Source organism: Pinus tabuliformis, chromosome J (assembly GCF_031772625.1).
Source record: "Pinus tabuliformis cultivar Carrire ecotype Pingquan chromosome J, CPIR1, whole genome shotgun sequence".
Taxonomy (NCBI): domain Eukaryota; kingdom Viridiplantae; phylum Streptophyta; class Pinopsida; order Pinales; family Pinaceae; genus Pinus; species Pinus tabuliformis.
This window is the reverse complement of record NC_142295.1, coordinates 930,512,575-930,529,660: the sequence shown is the minus strand read 5'-3', so window position 1 is coordinate 930,529,660 and position 17,086 is coordinate 930,512,575.

The following is a 17,086-nucleotide window of genomic DNA, read 5'->3' as shown; positions in this document are numbered from 1 at the left end:
CATATTATCAACTTTATTGTAGATACCTTTCTTATACATGATTACCAAGTGGAATTGTTGAAAAAAACCCATCCATCGGATGTGCCTTGATTGTTGCAACTTTGATTGTGATTGCATGTATTTCAATGGTTGATGATCAATGTGAATGATTGTTTCCTTACCCATCAAGTAGTGTTTCCATTTTTTCACACTTCGCACCAATGCATCGAATTCTTTGTCATATATAGGATAGTTAATCACTGCACCATTAAAAGTTTCCGAATGAAAACATATAGGCTTACCATGTTGCATGAGCATTGCACCCATAGCGTAGTCACTAACATAAGTTTGAATCTCAAACGACTGTCTCAACTCTGGAAGTGCAAGTACTGGAGTTGTAACGATATTTTTCTTCATTATATCAAAGGCTTTTTGTTGTTTTCCTCCCCATTGAAAAACCTTTTTCATGCTTGTCAACGCATGCAAAGGAGCTGCTATAAGAGAAAAAATAGCAATGAATTTCCTCCAATATTGGGTTGCTCCCAAAAAACTTCTTACCTCCGTAACTGTCTTGGGTCTTGGCCAATTCATAATGACATCAACCTTGGAGGGATCTATTTTCAACTCACCTCCAACAATATGACCCAAGTAAACTAAATAAGTTTTTCCAAACTCACACTTTGACATCTTAGATACAACTGTTCTTTTTTCAATACATCAAGTACTTTTCTTACATGCATGGCATTTTCATCACGATATTTACTAAAAATTAAGATGTCATCTAAGTAGACTATGACAAACTCATCAAGAAATGGCCTCAATATATCATTCATCACATGCATGAACATAGCGGAAGTGTTGTGGAGGTAAATCCCCTCTGCGGACAGAGGCGATCCCTACTAGTCCAAATAGGGTCTAGCAACAATCAAACAACGCTAACACGCAGGTTCCTAATTGCAAATTAAAGACCGATTATGAAGGCCTATCTAGATTCCAACGCTAGTACTTGTAGAAGAGTCGTCACTCCCGTTCCTTTGCTCCGGCTGGTCACAATCCCCACGATCCTCGTGACCAGACACCTGCACATGCAAAGAACGATACAAACACAAGCATAAAATCCAATAGATGCAACTATATATCAGTCAGAAAGGATATAACTCAATCACCATTATAAAGACAATAAGAGTGGAACCATAATGATAGCCGTCTATTATTGATAAACAAAGAAGAATACAACCATAGTTTTGACATCAAATCACAATTCCAGCCTTCTCAAGAGGTCCAGCCAGCAAGTTCCTCAAGCATTCACCCTTGAAGATAGATCTCCCAAGACAAAACTCTCTCGCTCACAAGTTTACACAAGATCAAAACACTTCACAACCTTCCTTAAGCTCTCTAACAATCCCACACTTGTCACACCAGCTACCTATCAAGCTCACAACACTATTAGCAACACCCCAAACACTATGAATTCCAAACTAGCAGCTCATAGTAATGGTGAAGGCTTAAATAGGAGAAGGAGTCTCCATGAATGGTGGGAAGATGAGCTTATCTCCAAGGAAGGTGGCTCAAATGACGAAACAGATATGCCAGAGAAGAGAGGGCGACATATACAAGGCCAACAACCAGGTCTAGAGTCATCTGGAAGGCCGGCTGTTAGAACAAACTCGCCCAGACTAGATCATCGCGGGTACATAACTGTACTGGAGTGCTGACATCGCTACTTCATAACGGAGAAGGTCATGTCATCGCGAGAAAATATAAGCAACAGTCGCGCTGTCTCATAAAATCCGACCATCGCGGGAATCACGTGTACTTCCGTGATGGCAGCGCGTTCGGTCTGTTTTGGAGTGCTCATCAGCGCGTTTATTTTTACAACAGTCGCGATGATGCAAAAACTTTGGCAAAGTGGGTCATTTGGCAACATCAGAGAGCATGAGCATGAATGATTTGGACTCATGACACAGTAGGAAGACTGGGATGAAGGTAGTGACAAATTACTGTGTAACAAATGCCCCCTAAAGCATGAAGCCCGAGAGAGTGGGAGGGGTGAAATGCTTTACGAAACTGACTGAACTAGAAACACTGCTGCCGGAGAACCTGCATGAAGAAGTACAACTGATATGTCAAGTACATGACGTATGTGGTATGGGCGCAACCATCCATAGCAGAGTACAGAAAAATCCAGATCCAAAGTATGGGCGCAGCCATCCAGTAAGGATCGATAAGTAGACTCAGGCATGGTCGCAGCCATCCAGTGAATGAGTCATGTAATGATCATAATAATCCAAAAAATCGCAACCTGGATCTCAACAGACAAAATCCAGGGTCTTGCGCTCCATCTCGACCTGAACAAAGTACAAGTTCAAGCATGTGAATATGGGAATCGAAGTCGAACATGCAAGAACATCGTCTGATTACCAGTCAATGATGAAAATTGTTAATAGATGCGAGAGGTACCACCAATAATGACAATGGTCCTCAAGGTACTATAGGTACAATCTACGGCGTGCAAATCAGTGAGCTGGCATCGAACACCCATAGAATCATTTGATCGAGGCCAATGATGAAAACCTCGCGTCGAACACGAAGAACCTGCCATTGAGGCATGCAGGCTCCAAGGCACCTGAAGGGAGTCTCTAGGTCAACTTCTTGGATAATGAGCTGAAGTCGACAGGAAGTGACCTTGATTGAAGGTGGGCCATAATGTTTCCCACATCATCGACACGAGACAGAGAAGGATAAGATGTTTTGTGTGAGGTATCAGAGGGAGGTTGAGTATTCTGCAGAGGTCAACTTCTCTTGAACATAATGACGGCACGACAGTGGACTTGGCAGTATTTGACATCAAATTATCAAAGGTCATGGTGACGAGGCAATCAGCAGATGAGAGGTCAAACAGGATAACCCAAACCCACGGAGGCAAGTGTAAAAACAAGATGAGATGTCCCCACCCAGACACGAATGCAGACAAGTGCCATGTTCAAGAGCGACATACTGCCGACACGACAATAATTGTGGTTCCATTTTCCCCACCATTGCTGGCGAGTACCCCAGTTATTTTTTATCAACAAGCTTGACGGGGATAGCATATGCTTGTGAGTGTCATTTCGACAGAATCCAATGTCATCAAGTTTTAACGAGTCTGACAGAGGAAGAACTCGGCGTCTTTTCATGTTTAGAGAGTTTGAAAAGACAGCGGAAAAGGAAACTCCAAGGGGGTCCTTTTTCGTAAAGTTGTCTCTCGAGCCCGAAAAAGTATAAAACAATGCTCGAAAGAACTGCCCGACCATTACGATCGAGGAATACTTTTCATGAGTAGTGATTTCGATCTGAAAAAGTAAAAAGGCGATCGAAACCATGTCGCTTCGTAACCGATAACGAACTTGAAACGACAAGGGTCCGACGATCTTTTCGTTTTTACATGGTCGGAAAAGGGTTTAAAGACGACCGCCTCCCATTTACATTTAACGAGTCGAGAGGAACAATTCGGCAATCTTTTCGTCTTTAAACGGTCGGAAAAGAGCTGAAAGCAGACCTCCATTTTTATTCTCTTTAACGAGTCAAAAAGAGAAAATACTCGGCAATCTTTTAATATTTTACGAGTTAGAAAAGAGCTTAAAGGTGACTCGTCCTAGAGGAACGAGTGATATAAAGGGTAGCAACTGGTTCCGGCAATGGTGGAACTGCTCAAAACATGTAATGGTCAAGAGGCTGGCTAACAAAACCACTCATAACTACGGTCCCTCAGAAAAGGTAAAACAACCAAGTGAAAGCATATGATCGGCCAAAGAGATGGTGGCGATGGAATGAAAACAACCAAGGCTCATCTAGCAAAATTTAGCAGATAAAGACAGCAATCACGAGATGTAAAATGGGTATGAGTTCATTTTTACATAAGCTTGAACTATGGAGAACTCTGCTTGGATTCGGTTTCATGTTTACACAAGCTTGAAACGAAAAACTATGCTTGTTATGAGTTCGCATGCCCCCAGCATAATGACGCAAAACGAGGTACATGCCCCCCAAGCTTTATTACATTCAACAAAGTTGATGGAATGAAGGTTCACTCTCGAGATCCATGAAAGACTCGACTTGTATTTTACGAGATCTTAATCAAAAGACTCGATTTGGAAAGGGAGTTGTTTCATTTTTTGATGAGGTTGACATAGTAAAAGAACTATCCTCATAACCCTTGTTTCATTTTTTAATGAGCTTGACACAAGATCAGGAACTATGTTCGACCAGACGTAGTTTCATTTTTTAAGGAGCTTGACATAGGAAAGTGAACTATGCTCCGATCAGACCCAGTTTCATTTTTTAAGGAGCTTGACATGGAAAGTGAACTATGCTCCCACCAGACCCAGTTTCATTTTTTAAGGAGCTTGACATAGGAAAGTGAACTATGCTCCGAACGAACTTTATCATAATGAACAGGTAGTCGTTGTTTCCAAGAGTGTCACTCCCGATGGAAGGAAAACGTCTTGGAAGTCAGGACCCAATGCCCCCAGGAAATCATGCACGACGGCATCATCACTGAATACAGGCACAGGATAAGTAGCCACGTAGTTGACCTGCGGTGGGGTAGATACAATTGGTGGATAAAAACCAGGAGGGGATGGCAGCTGCGGAGGAGGCACCGAGGGACTAAAGAACGATAATTGATCTATAGTCACGATTCTTCCGTTGTGTGGAAAGCAAACCACACGGAAAAGCGAGGAGACAAGGGCCCCCATGGCATAAACATAGTCACGGCCAAGGAGAATACTGAAATCTAAAGCACCTTGGACAACCAGTACGTCCATATAGATGGTTTTGCCTCCCAAAGTAATAGGAAATTTCGGGAGGACTCCTAGAGGTTGACTGGTTCCCCCGTCAAATGCTAACAGATTCTGTGCGACCGGTCCAAGCTGCAGGGAACCTAACTCTTGCCAAGTAGTGGACGGCATAAGACTGACAGACGCACCTTCATCCAGAACAGTGCCAGGTACTTCCTTATCATAGGCAAGTACTGTAATCTGGAAAGGCGCATGGGATGGAAGGCAGAAAGCAGTTAAGTGACTCCAGTCGAAGGAGATGGCCAAACTACTTGGTGGGGGAATCGTATGATTGCCCCCATGCTCTATAGGAACCGAAGAAGGACCCTCTTGATCAGCAAGGATAGGAGGGTCGTTTTGAGACTCAGGAGAATCTGACGAGACGAGAAGAACATGAGTAGTAGAATCATGATGCTCCTCCGGAACAGCGTAATCAACAGGTGGTGAACCCAAGTCGACACTCTCTCCGACCAATGGTTGGTCTGGAGCAGGCTTGGCATAGCCAGGTTCGGAAGGAGGAGGATAGACAAGAGAAGAATCTAAATCAATCTCTTTGTCAACAGGGAGAGGGTCTGAAGAGAGCCTCTGATAACCAATGGGAAGTTGGGGTGATGAAGCTGTGAGACTTTCCAAGACAGCGGAAGCTTTATCCATGAGCGGACAAAGGTGAAGGGGATGGTTGCCTTCACATAGTCTACAGGGGATTCAAATCTTCCCTTTCTTCTGAATGTTGTCAATTGATAGGGTGGCATTGCCATGAGCTTCAGAGGATGATGAGGGATGAGCCGGATCACGAGACCATACTTCAAGGATCCTGGGAATGCCAGGACAATCACGAAGAAGGTGGTTGTTATAGGAAAAAATGTCTACTCAGAACTGCTTATCCCACTAAGGTGTGATAGCTGCCTTAGTAACAAACAAAGTAAAGCTACTTTCGTTTTTCCTTTATGAAGTATAGATAGAGAGGAACAAAGAAGACCAACCTCTGTCTTGTGCTAATTTCCTGATTCGATTCCTCTCTTCCTTGATAGTCTTTCGCTACTTGTTCCCTTGCACGCCCAGCTTCATAGAGTACCTGTAAGATCACAGTAGCATAGCACTATAGAAGAACATGGATCTATAATCATAAACAATCTAGGATTAGATGTAAATTGACCATACAAATGCAGCGAACATAAATGGCACGAGTATGGAGGAAAACTTGAATAGCTTTTATTGATAAACAAGAAAGAGCCAAGAGGAGTTACAACCAGTTGTTCTGACCCAACATCAACCTCTCAACAAGGAATCCCCTCTTCACCTCATACAAAGCTTAGATCACCCAACAATCTGATGTTTGTCTCAAGAAACCAACAGCGATTCCTTACAATATGCAAAATTCCAGCCTCTCGATCTCTGGGATGAGGGATCCATATATAGATATCTGTAAGAGAGATGAGTTAGCTTGTGATTTGATTAGTGTCTTCCCTCTGATAGTTCTTGCTTCCACTTGGAGATTGATGATCTCTTACTCATCCTTGGTCAAATTCAGAGAGGCAAGTGTCACAGGAGAAGTTTCTGGAAGCTTCCATTGCCTCTCCACCTCGCCGAATGACACTGCCATTTGTCATTTCTCACCCATCGCACCCCATAGAAGGGCTTTTTGAAATGCAACGCACCCACACAGAGCATTTAGGTGAGATGCAACGCACTTGGCCTATGGAGCAGCTAAAATAATCCTGTTTTTACCAATTCTGAGCAGTTTTTCATGGAGAACTTCTAGGAGAAGCTGTAATCAGCTGACCTTGTTCCTTTAGGGGTTAGAACAACACTTTTAGGGACTTAGGAGCCCTTGGTTTATGGACATTTTATGCTTGGGGTTGTAGTGCCCAAAAATTTCTATAACAGTTGCCCCCTAAAGCATGAGGTCGTTAATCTTTTGATGTCGGGTGAAATGCTTTATTATGAGGATCCGAAGTTCTTTCAAGCTGGGAGGAGACCTGTAATATGATACAATACAATACATTATCTTCATAATATTTTCATGATCTAGCTGAGGCGGGCATTCCCGTGCTCAGCTTTATAAATTCATTTTCATGTACATAGGACAGACAATCATCTGAGTGTAGACTGATGATTCAGATAGAGCCATTATCCCTTTGATTGGATGATTATCTGTGCAACAATGATGTACATTTGATGTCTTTATTTCCCTTAATATATATCGCAGCCCGGATGGATGAAACTAGATCTGGGGTCTTCAATCTCGTTCGATCTTCACTCGAAGTACAAATCTATCCATGTGAGAGATGTTCTGGAGTCGAACATGGAAAGACATCGCTTGATTACCAGTCAATGATATAAGCTGTTAACAAGCGTGAGAGGAATCACCGATAATGATAATGACCCTCAAGTTACTGCAATACAATTCACGTGGTGTGAATAAAGGACTTGGCGTCGAACACCATGCAAAATCTTTCGGTCGAAGGTCATTGATGTAAACCTGTCGCCGGAAGTGAGAAACTTTCCATTGAGGCATGCAAGCTTCAAAGTACTGAATGGGGTGTTCCTAGATCAACTTCTTGGATAATGAGCTGATGTCGACAAGAAGCGATCCGTCACAGGAGGGCCTTAATGAATCCCACATCAATGACATGGAACGGAGCAAATGATTTTAATGGAGGTGAAGACGATCTGGTGATATAAGGTTCAGGGTGGCGGTCATGAAAGAATGGAGTATAAATGTATTGTAGTGGGTGAGACATAGGTGAATTCTCTGAATGACTTCTCTTGAACATATCGGCGACACTGATGTGATGGATTGGTAGCATTAACCCCAAATGTGAATGGTATGACGGGACCATGGTGATGTGACCGGTGAATGAAACAACCCAATCCGACTTGGATGCGGAGTGAAAGTGTCATGTTCAAGAGCGACTTGCTACCAACAAATTTTCTTCAAGTTTTCTTCCCAATTTTTCCCCAGTCATTGCTGACTAGTACCTCTTTATTTTTATCAAGCTTGAGGAGGATAACATATGCTTGTTCTATAATTTTCCCTTCGGGAAAACCCATCGCTATGTTTTAACGAGCCTAGCGATAGTGAAACTCGTTCTCGTCTATAGACAAGTTTGTCGCTATTAAAATTTTAACGAGTTTAACGACAAAGATAACTCGATCCTTTTCAATTTTAGAGAGTCTGAAAAGGAACGTAAACCCAAAATTCCTTTTTCGTCATCTAATCCCTTAAGTCCGAAAAAGTATAAAACAATACAGAAGGGATGAATTTTCGATATTTTTAACGAGCTGAACAAAACAAGCGCTCGATCTTTTTGTGTAATAATCTCTCAGGTCCAAAAAGGTTAAAATTTAGAGGAGGTATAGCACTTCCGGTCCCTTTAACGAGCTGGAGAGGCCAATGGCTCGGCAATTTTTTCATATTTTATGAGTCAATTGAAAAGAGCTTAAAGGAGACTCGTCTTTTGAGGAACGAGTGATAAAATGGGTTGCAACTGATTCCAGGTAAGGTTTGGAATTTTCCAACCACAGTAGTGTTACAAGGAAGGCTAGTGAGATCACTCTTCGCAGCTGTTCCTCAAAATGGGTAAACAATCAAATGGAGGTGAATGATCAGCCAATGCAAAAGTGGAGGTGATGGTGCAGACACGACCAGGGCTTTAAAGGCTGAAGTATTACATTCACGATGGTTATTTACCGGAAATTGGTTCATTTTTTAATGAGCTTAAACTCTGGAGGAACAGGTGCTCATTGCTTATGTTTATTTTTTAACGAGCATGAAGTCCGCGCTAAAACTGCTCGATTAATCCAGTCGTATAATAAGAATGTCTCACATATTGTCGTGGCGGAAAAAGTCGTTTGTGCGGACACAACTGACCTCCCTAGGAGTCTAAACTCTCTAGCGACAAACAAGACAAAATGGAGTGATCTTTCTCTAAATATACCTTTTAAAACATGAAAACTACAAGTGTTTAGGCTTACCTTATTCCAAAACGCTGTTGTTGTAGTCCGTCCTTGCCGATCCAGATGAGCTCCTCCTTCATGTCAATTCCTGCAACCACAAACAATCAAACAATTACCAAGCACTTGCCTCTCATATAATAAAACATATATTCAACATGCAGACCAAGGAACACATGAAATAACTCATTAACACAAGCTATTGAGAAAAATAAACCAGTTTGTATTAATAACGAAACAAAGAAACTCTTACAACCTGGCCTTGGTGTTGTGCAAGTTCCTCCCAGGGTCCATCAAGGGTTTTCCTCTACTTTGACAAAGCTCACCCACTTCCAAGTAGAATCAAGCAAAGACAATCTCTCCTCACAAGGTTCTAAATGGGAGTCCTAATTCCTGCAGCATTTACCCTTAGAAATCTATAGCTTTCAACCTCTCCTCCCTCTGGCTCAATGTCTTTATTTATAGTGCTGTAAAGAGGTTATTCAGGTCCACCATCAATGGGATAATCCCCCTCTTTGGTGGATAGCTCCCTTATTGATGGGATAAGTTCCCCCTTAATAGAGATACATGAACCAACTGGAGGCGCATCCAATTCATCAAACCGACCTCTAGAAAGTTCTAGAAGTAACCACAAGTAACTTTTTTAAGATGAAACTCGCGCATTTTGCCTTTTACAGAAGGACGCACCTGTCCCTTAACATACAGAGCGTCCAAGGACGCACCTTTTGTGAACATGGTCAGCGTCCCGCAGGTAAGGCTAGAGAGAACCTGCGACCCCAGAGATAAACATATTTTTTACAAGACTTTCTCTCTTCTTTGAGTTTGAGATGGATAACAGAGGCATAAGACTTGCCTAAGAGGGTAGCATGACTGTTGATTTGAGCCATACTAACTGTAAGTAGTCAAGGTGACATTTTTTAGTGTAACACATATAAAACGACAATTTTTAGAGTTTTGCCCCACATCCTTCCTTTATGCAAGTTAGGAAACGACCAATCCTACGAGTTTAAAGGGTTAGAGGACCTACAAATTTAAAAAAATAAATAGTCGCTCTTCGCTTGCACACCAAAAGGTTTGCATGCCCCCAGGTATAAAACAGAGTTTCAAGGTCACCCTTCAAATCACCGACAAAACATTTGTTTTATCAGGAAAGGTATACCTCTTACAGGTTACCAAATATTGTTCTATTCACGGTGTAAACAAAACACTTCTTCAGCGATGTTTATCGAAATAAACAAAGGTGAGCGACAATGCCTGCCAACCCACATAACTTTGACAAGAGAATCTTATTCCAGTCCAACTTCCTCTTCCAATCTCGGACGGGAGTACGGAGGTCATATACTCTCGCAGATGCCTACCCTATACCTGAAGTTTTCCTGCCGAAGCAGACCAGGGTGCATGCCCCCTGGGTTTCAGTCATGTCCCCCGAATCACTCGCGCTCATCGGGTAGACAGATTGGGGATTGAGACATTTCTTGCGTGAAAAGACCATTCAGGGATGGCATATGACTATTTGCTCTATGTGATCCGGGAAATGAAAGCTGGTCTACGAGCTTGACCACTCTTCCTTCATGCGGAAAACACATTACTCTAAAGAGTGAGGAGACAATCGCTCCCATGCAATAAATATAGTCTCGTCCAAGGAGTAGATTCTAATCCAGGGGTCCTTGAACTACCATTACGTTCATTTGAACGGTTTTCCCTCTCAATGTTATGGGTACATTGTGAAGGATCCCTAACGGTCGACTGGTTCCTTTGTCAAAGCCTGTTAGATTCATCATCTCAAGCAAAAGCGATGGCGAACCAAGCGCTTTCCAAGCAGTTGAGGAAAGGATACTCACAGAAGCCCCTTCATCTATGATGGTACCGGCCATAACCATTCTATATATTTGAACAATGATTCGGAATGGTATACTAGCTGGTAAACGGGGTCTGCCTAGTTGATTCCAATCAAAGGAGACAACTAGGTTGCTTGGAGGTGGGACCGATTAGACGGCCGGGTACGACTCTGACGAACTTCCTTCCTGTGGTAAAGGAATGGGTAAATTACCCCCATGTTCATCGGAGTCTGTGCTTACGAAAAGAATTTGGACGGTGTCATCCTTGTTCTCTCCGGTGACTGTATCATCTGAAGATGGAACCTCTGAAGGCAAGACCGAGTCAAATTCCACCTCGACCTTTTGACTTTCGTCTGGTATGGGTTCAGATGGTTTGTCTTCAATGATAGATGCTTCAGCCGACCACCTGAGTGGGCCAGCTGGATTTTCAACTAGTGATGGACTCGACAAGAGTTTTTTATATCCAGGAGGAAGTCGTAACGGTGAAACAGGACGATCGTCCAAAACTCTTTTAGCCTCGTCTAAGAAGGGACAACGGTGGACGGCATGATCGCCTTTGCACAGTTTACAAGGAAATTTATATTTTCCTTTTTGTCTTGGGGCTTCACTTTCACTAGTCGACGGTGTGTTTTCAACATGATCATCAGAGGTTGACGACACCGGGTTGTGCAAACGAGGAGACCAGTCCCTTAAGATCTGAGGGATGCAAGGACAATATCTATGATAGTGGTCTCCTTTGCAAATGACACATGGCGATTTAGGCCTGGTCGGTGCAGTGTGTGGATTTTCGCTAGACAATGCTTGGTTTCCCCCTTTCGCTTTTGGCTCTTTCTTCTTCTTCTCTTTCTTCTTCTTTTCCTTCTTCTTCTCAGGTACTTGACTTTTGGCTTTACCAGCTCCATCAAGCGAAGAGGAAGGAGGAGAGGAAGAATTGGAGGAAGTAGAAGGTCGGTGGGTAACTCTGGACTCGTCTAGTTGCTGACTTGATTGTTCAGGAATTGCGGTGTTCTGAACGACAGAGGTTGAGAAGAGCCATACAGGCAAGCCAATTGTCAGTCCTGGAAGCGACAATGTGGCCATATGGGGTGCACCAACATCTCCCCAAGAGGAGAAGGGACTAGGATTTCCTCCAAGGGGAATTCCTTGGTTGGTGGATTCCATTTCCTATACCCAAGATCAACGTAGGAAAGGGTGATGAATATTCCATTTAAAATAAATTTTAGACGCTTTGACACAACTTGTTTTTTCAATTTTTAAGAGTCGAGAAAAAAAAAAAAGATGACTCTAGTCACCTTCGATTTTTAATTAGCCTGAAGTGACAAGTGCTCAGATGGACCTTTTCCGTTAAAGAGTCTGAAAAGGAACGAAATGGACTGCTCTGGAAATCTAGGTAGAGGGATTACAAAACCAATCGCAAAACTGCAGAATACTTTTTACAGTACGGCAGTCAATCTTCCCGAATGCTGTGTTCAGTGCATTGCGATCGATAGGGCGACAGACACGGCTTCCTATGGATAAAGGATTAAGCCTATTATGGTCTCCCAAAATATACTCGACGGTACGTGGGAGCACAAGTCCGTACTAGCACTTATCGTCTCAAAGTGGAGGAATCACCCAACCATCAGTGAGAACAACAGTTACCAGGCTTTACGACGCCATAATACGTCTCTAGTCTAGACTTCTAAATGTTGTGCGTTAGGTTCCAAAGCGTTGTTAGATTCATTGAATTTATTTTATAGTTGATCTTGTTTATGAAGTTTTCCTTTCAGGTTCACCGCGAGATGTAGATGTAATTCCTAAAATGCAATCTAAGATGATAAACAATCTTTTTATCTTCTTTGTGCAATGAAAATCCTAGCTACTAAGGAAAGAAAGACAGAATCCTTTCACAAAGAGCAAGGAGCACACTCTAAATGCACTTTCCTAAATCAAACCAATCAGACTGTCTAAATGCAAATGCACATGCATGTATTTGTTTTCGACTTTTTTAGTATATGAATGATAAAAAGAAAGTTGATGCACAAATCTGAATTACTTTTCAAGCGACAGTTATCAATAAGTTTCTTTTCGAAATAAAAAATGGAGGCAATCACAACACCTTATGATTTGGAAATGAATACTTGTTTTCGACACTAGAAAAATTACAAATTCAGACCAAAAACAATAGTAACAAGGTAACCGACTATCAACAACAATCAAACTCTTTCCTATGATTGAAATCGACACTTGCTAATCAAAGGACGACAGTGCGATTATGTTACTTTTTGCAAAAGAGCACTGAAAATGACTCAACAAACACACAAAAACATTTACAGTTCTTTTGTACAAAGGAGGCGGAACAACAGCAAGGAAAAGGGTTTCAAACAGAGATATATTGATCACTGGCAGCAAAATTCATGAATAAAACTGGAAAGAATGAATCACAGAAACCAAAACTGCACAATGCCTAGTCTGATCAGCGCACCTGTAACACAGGGAATTTGAAATGCAGCGCACCTACTACACTCGGGAAGTGCGTTGAATTTTAGATTCTCAGAACAGTACCTGCGCTGGGCCAGAAATGAGACTTTGCTTGGGTTCCGGGTCACAGTTTGCAGTTCAGTTCATGGGTTTTGGCCGAGCAAATGGTAATCAGTAATGCAACAATCAGGGGTAGATCTAAGGAGGATCTAAGAGCTACCACAAGGGGCAATCAAAGAGTTTGTGAATCAGTTGTTTAAATCATAAACAGATCCCAGAGATTGACTGAAGCGGCATTTATCTATTTTGCATTTGCATAGCAAATGCAGTTCGAAAGCTACCCGGCACGACTTCAGGCTCTGTCTGTAAGTTTATGAAATAGACAACAAGGAAGATAAACAAACAAACTAATTCGTCCTCAGTGGAGTCGCCATTTTGGCGACCATACTGGAGTCAAAACCATACTGGAGTCAACTGGTTGTAACTCCTCTTGGCTCTTTCTTGTTTATCAATAAAAGCTATTCAAGTTTTCCTCCATATTCTTGTGTCATTTATGTTTGTTGCATTTGTATGGTCAATTTACATATGATCCTAGATTGTTTATGATTATAGATCCATGTTCTTGTATAGTGCTATGCTACTGTGATCTTATAGGTACTCTGTGAAGCTAGGCGTGCAAGGGAACAAGTATTGAAAGACTATCAAGAAAGAGAGGAATCGAATCAAGAGATTAGTGCAAGACAGAGGTTGGTCTTCTTTGTTCCTCTCTATCTATACTTCATAAAGGAAAAACTAAAGTAGCTTTACTTTGATAAACAAGAAAGAGCCAAGAGGAGTTACAACCAGTTGTTCTGACCCAGCATCAATCTCTCAGCAAGGAAGCCCCTCTTCACCTCATACAAAGCTTAGATCACCCAACAATCTGATGTTTGTCTCAAGAAACCAACAACAATTCCTTACAATATGCAAAATTCCAGTCTCTGGATCTCTGGGATGAGGGATCCATATATAGATATCTGTAAGGGAGATGAGTCAGCTTGTGATTTGATTAGTGTCTTCCCTCTGATAGTTCTTGCTTCCACTTGGAGATTGATGATATCTTACTCATCCTTCGTCGAATTCAGAGAGGCAAGTGTCACATGAGAATTTTCTGGAAGCTTCCATTGCCTCTCCACCTCGCCGAATGACACTGCCATTTGTCATTTCTCGCCCATCGCACCCCATAGAAGGGATTTTTGAAATGCAACGCACCCACACAGAGCATTTAGGTGAGATGCAACGCACTTGGCCTGTGGAGCAGCTGAAATGATCCTGTTTTGACCAATTCTGAGCAGTTTTTCATGGAGAACTTCTAGGAGAAGCTGTAATCAGCTGACCTTGTTCCTTTAGGGGTTAGAACAACACTTTTAGGGACTTAGGAGCCCTTGGTTTATGGACATTTCATGCTTGGGGTTGTAGTGCCAAAAAATGTCTATAACAGTGGTCATCCTTGCACAATCTACAAGGAAATTTGACCTTCCGCGGAGGAGCAGAAGGTGGCTCGACTTGAGTTGTACTTTTAACCTCTCGCTTAGAAGACTTCTTCTTCTTTGTCTTCTTCTTCTTCTTCTTAGCCACCTGGTTACTTGAATCCAGACTTTCACCAGGCAAATTAGAAGATGAGGATGCAGAAACAGGCGAAGAAGGGGAGAGGTCCACCTTAGAATCAACATGATGTTGTTTGGGTGGAGGAACTGATTGACCAGCAGTTGAGACGGTAGGGACCAGAGAGGTTGAGAACAACCAAACAGGCAACCCAACAGTTAACCCAGGAAGGGACAACGTTGCCATGTAAGGAGCACCAACATTTCCAAAAGGAGGGAAATGACCAGGATTCCCATCAGAGGGTATGCCTGGGTTGGTAAACTCCGGAAAAGTTGCCATCACAAATGAGAAAGAACCCTATTCAAACTAAGCAAACAAGATCTAACCGGATAAATGTGAATCGTGGCCGAATAAATTTTAAGACGCAAGGACATAACTTGACCTTTTCATTTTTTAAGAGTCGAGAAAAGGACAAAAAGATGACTCTAGTTGCCTTCGAATGTTTAATGAGCCTGAAGTGACAAGTGCTCAGATGGACCTTTTCTTTTAAGGAGTCCGAAAAGGAACGAAAGTGACTACTCTGGAGAGCTAGGCAAAAGGGTTTACCAAATAAATCCATAAAACTGCATATACACCTTGGCAGTCATATGAAAACCAAGGACTTTCCGTACGGCAGTCAATCTTCCCGAATGTTGTGTTCGGTGTGTTACGGCTTGTAAGGCGGCAGACACGGCTTCCTATGGATAAATGATGATAACCTAGTGGGGTCTCCCCATATACTCGACGGTACGTGGGAGCTCAAATCCGTGCTAGACCACTATTGCGTCACGAAAGGAGGAATCACCCAACCTTAAGTGAAACAAAAGTGACTAGGTTTAATGAGTTCAAGGACCCCTGGATTATAATCTACTCCTTGGACGAGACTATATTTATTGCATGGGAGCCATTGTCTCATCACTCTTTAGAGTAATGTGTTTTTTGCACGAAGGAAGAATGGTCAAGCTCGTAGACCAACTTTCATTTCCCAGATCACACAGAGAAAATAGTCATATGCCATCCCTGAATGGTCTTTTCACACAAGGAATGTCTCATCAATCTCCAGTCCGTCCACCTGATGAGCGCGAGTGATTCAGAGGACATGACTGAAACCCAGGGGGCATGCACCCTGGTCTGCTTCGGCAGGAAAACTTCGGGTATAGGGTAGGTTTCCGCGAGAGATATATGACTAGTCTGTACTCCCGTCCGTGATTGGAAAAGGGGGTTAGACTGGAATAAGATTCCCTCGTCAAAGTTATGTGAGTGGATTGTCTCACCTTTGTCTATTTCGGTAGACATCGCCGAAGAAGTGTTTTGTTTGCGCTGTGAATAGAACAATCTTTGGTAACCTGAAAGAGGTAGACCTTTCCTGATAAAACAAATGTTTTGTTGGAGATTTGAAAGGTGAACTTGAAACTCTGTTTTATACCTAGGGGCATGCAAACCTTTTTGCGTGCAAGCGAAGAGCGACTATTTATTTTTTAAATTTGTAGGTCCTCTATCCCTTTAAACTCGTAGGATTGGTCGTTTCCTAACTTGCATAAAGAAAGGATGTGGGGAAAAACTCTAAAAATTGCCGCTTTCATATATGAAACATTCTTATTATACGACTGGATTAATCGAGCAGTTTTAGCACATAGTTCAAGCTCGTTAAAACATAAACATAAGTCATGAGCAAATGTTTCTCCCCGCATTTAAGCTCATTAAAAAATGAACTATTTCCCGGTAAATAACCATCGTGAATGTAGTACTTCAGCCTTTAAAGCCTTGGTCGTGTTCTCATCATCACCTCCACTCTGTATTGGCCAATCATTCACCTCCATTTGATTGTTTACCCCTTTTGAAGAACAACTGCGAAGATTGATCCCACTAGCCATCCTTGTAACACTGCCGTGATTGGAAAATTCCAAACCTTACCTGGAATCAGCTGCTACCCAATTTTATCACTCGTTCCTCAAAAGACGAGTCTCCTTTAAGCTCTTTTCAACTGACTCGTAAAATATGAAAAGATTGTCGAGCCATTGGCCTCTCCAGCTTGTTAAAGGGACCGGAAGTGCTATCCCTCCTTTATATTTAATCTTTTTGGACCTGAGGGATTATTACACAAAAAGATCGAGCGCTTGTTTTGTTCGGCTCATTAAAAGTATCGAAATTCATCCCTTCTGTATTGTTTTATACTTTTTCGGACTTAAGGGATTAGATGACGAAAAAGGAATTTTGGAGTTTCCTTTACGTCCCTTTTCAGACTCTCTAAAATTGAAAAGGACCGAGTTATCTTTGTCTTTAAACTCGTTAAAACTTAATAGCGACAAACTTGTCCATAGCAGACAAGAACGAGTTTCACTATCGCTAGGCTCTTTTAAACATAGCGATGGGTTTTCCCGAAGGGCAAATTATAGAACAAGCATATGTTAT